Source organism: Piliocolobus tephrosceles, chromosome 19, assembly GCF_002776525.5.
Source record: "Piliocolobus tephrosceles isolate RC106 chromosome 19, ASM277652v3, whole genome shotgun sequence".
NCBI lineage: Eukaryota > Metazoa > Chordata > Mammalia > Primates > Cercopithecidae > Piliocolobus > Piliocolobus tephrosceles.
Genome location: NC_045452.1, coordinates 12,462,756 through 12,466,088, shown reverse-complemented (window position 1 = coordinate 12,466,088; position 3,333 = coordinate 12,462,756).

The following is a 3,333-nucleotide window of genomic DNA, read 5'->3' as shown; positions in this document are numbered from 1 at the left end:
GGGTGGTGGTGGTGGCAAGCTTTTACTCCCTTATTTGTCCCCGCCCACATCCTGCTGATTGGCCCATTTTACAGAGTGCTGATTGATGCATTTTACAGAGTACTGATTGGTCCATTTTACAGAGTGCTGATTGGTGCATTTACAATCCTTTAGCTAGACACAGAGCACTGATTGGTGCCTTTACAATCTTCTAACTAGACAGAAAAGTTCTCCAAGTCCCCACTCAACCCAGGAAGTCCAGCTGGCTTCACCTCTCAATCTCAGGCATAAGCAGATCGCTCTTTCTGCCATCTTTATGTGCTGCCATAATGGTGTGCATGAATGTCCTGGCTGATGCTCTCAAGAGCATCAACAATGCCAAAAGAGAGGCGAACACCAGGTTCCTATAAGGTCGTGCTCCACTGTCATCATCTGGTTTCTAACTGTGGTGATGAAGCATGGTTACAATGGCGAAGTTGAAATCATTGATGATCACAGAGCTAGGAAAACTGCTGTGAACCTCACAGGCAGGTTAAACAAGTGTGAAGTAATCAGCCCCAGATGTGATGTGCAACTCAAAGATCTGGAAAAATGACAGAATAATCTGCTCCCATCCTGACAGTTTAGTTTCGTTGTACTCACAACCTCAACTGACATCATGGACCACAAAGAAGCAAGACAAAAACATACAGGAAGGAAAATCTTGGGATTCTTTTTCTAAGGATGTAATATGCATTTGCAGATAAAAAGGCTACAATTAAAAAAAAAAAAAAAAAAAAAAAGAACAGATCACCAGATTCGGATGCCAATTCTCTTCTTCATGCTTTCTTCAGCAGACACAGCAAGTTCGTCACTGTCCTCTTTTCCCTTTGAATCTAGGGACTCCTTCTCAATACTGAGCCAAGGCTGCATTATGACTTTCATGGATGCTAGGGTTTTCTTTCTTTTTTCTTTTTTTAATTTTATTTTTATTTTGAGATGAAGTCTTGCTCTGTCACCCAGGCTGGAGTGCAGTGGCACAGTCTTGGCTCACTGCAACCTCCACCTCCTAGGTTCAACCGATTCTTGTGTCTCAGCCTCCTGTGTAGCTGGGATTACAGAAGCATGCCACCATGCCCAGATAATATTATTTTTAGTAGAGACAGGATTTCACCATGTTAGTCAGGCTGGTCTCAACCTCAAGTGATCCGCCCACCTCGGCCTCCCAAAGTGCTGGGGTTACAGGTGTGGGCCACTGTGCCCAGCCTCTTTTTTCTTTTTTTTTTAGAGCCAGGGTCTTGCTGTGTTGCCCCAGCTAGTGTTGAACTCCCGGCCTCAAACAATGCTCCTGCCTTAGCCTCTTGAGTAGCTGGGATATGGACACATGCCTCCCTTAAATACATATAATATACATAAATATTATATATATATATATTTGACTTTCAATTGCTTTGGTAAAAAGATAACTATAATGTAGGTTGGATTCATTATTATTAGTATACGTTTCCTTTTTTTTTTTTTTTATAACCTTAACTTCCCAGTGTATCCTTCTCATTTTAAAGGATATTAAAAACATTTTCGGCCAGGCGCAGTGGCTCATGCCTGTAATCCCAGCACTTTGGGAGACCGAGTAGGGCGGATCATGAGGTCAGGAGATTGGGACATCCCTTTTTAACATAGTGAAACCCCTTCTCTACTAAAAATACAAAAAACTAGCCAGGCGTGGTGGCGGGCTCCTGTAGTCCCAGCTACTCGGGAGGCTGAGGCAGGAGAATGGCGTGAACCCGGGAGGCAGAGCTTGCAGTGAGCCAAGATCACGCCACTGCACTCCATCCAGCCTGGGTGACAGAGTGAGACACCATCTCAAAAAAAAAAAAAAATTTCATGGACCCCCTATAAGTATAATGGGCCCTAGACAATGAGCCTACTGTGCCTTCTAGAGAAGTCAAGTCTGCACTGAGTCTTTTGTTTGCACCCTGCTAACTTCCCCTTCACTAACTTGATTGTAAAGATATAAAAAGAATAGGCTTGGCCGGACATGGTGGCTCATATCAATAATCCTAGCACTTTGGGAGGCCCAGGCAGGGAGATCACTTGATGTCAGAAATTCGAGGCCACCCTGGCCAACATGGTGAAACCACTCTCTACTAAAAATACAAAAATTAGCCGGGCATAGTGGTGCGTGCCTATAATCCCAGCTACTCAGGAGGCCGAAGCTGGAGAATCACTTGAACCTGGGAGGCAGAGGCTGCAGTGAGCCAAGACTGTGCCACTGCACTCTAGCCTGGGTGATAGAGCGAGACTTTGTCTCAAAAAAAAAAAAAAAAAAAAAAGCTTAGAGCTGTTATTTAATATCTGTTTTCTATAAATATATGAGTATGTTGTCAATATGATTGGACCTGTACAAACTATTTACATAGTAAACTATCTCTAATACTCTGTTTACTGCTGTGGGAATATGAATTCACCCTGGCTTTCTGAAGGGCAAAATCAAAACCCTAAAAACATTTTTTTGACCCGGTAATTCCATTTTTTGGAATTAGCCCCAAAGTAATCATCAGAGAGAGGACTGTTAGGTCAAGCTTGTTTATTAGAATACCATTTATTGTGGTAAAGAACTGGGGATACAACCTAAGCATGTCACAGCAGGGGATGAGTTAAATAAGTGAGTGTACCTCCATAGGATGGAAAACCATGCAATTGTTAAAAATGATGCAGCAGGGCCGGGCGCGGTAGCTCAAGCCTGTAATCCCAGCACTTTGGGAGGCCGAGACGGGTGGATCACGAGGTCAGGAGATCGAGACCATCCTGGCTAACATGGTGAAACCCCGTCTCTACTAAAAAATACAAAAAACTAGCCCGGCGAGGTGGCGGGCACCTGTAGTCCCAGCTACTTGGGAGGCTGAGGCAGGAGAATGGTGTAAACCTGGGAGGCGGAGCTTGCAGTGAGCTGAGATCCGGCCACTGCACTCCAGCCTGGGCGATAGAGCGAGACTCCGTCTCAAAAAAAAAAAAAAAAAAAAAAAAAAAAATGATGCAGCAGCCTGGGCATGGTGGTTCACGCCTGTAATCCCAGCACTTTGGGAGGCTGAGGTGGGTGGATCACCTGAGGTCAGGAGTTTGAGACCAACCTGGCCAATACGGTGAAGCCCCATCTCTACTAAAAAAAAAATTAGCTGGATATAGTGGTGGCTGCCTGTAATCTCAGCTACTTGGGAGGCTAAGGCAAGAGAATTTCTTGAACCCAGGAGGCAGAGGTTGCAGTGAGCCGAGATCGCACCCTTGCACTCCAACCTGGGTGAGTGAGACTCTATCTCAAAAAAAATATATATATATATGCAGCATAGATTGACAGACATGGAGAATGTTCGTGGT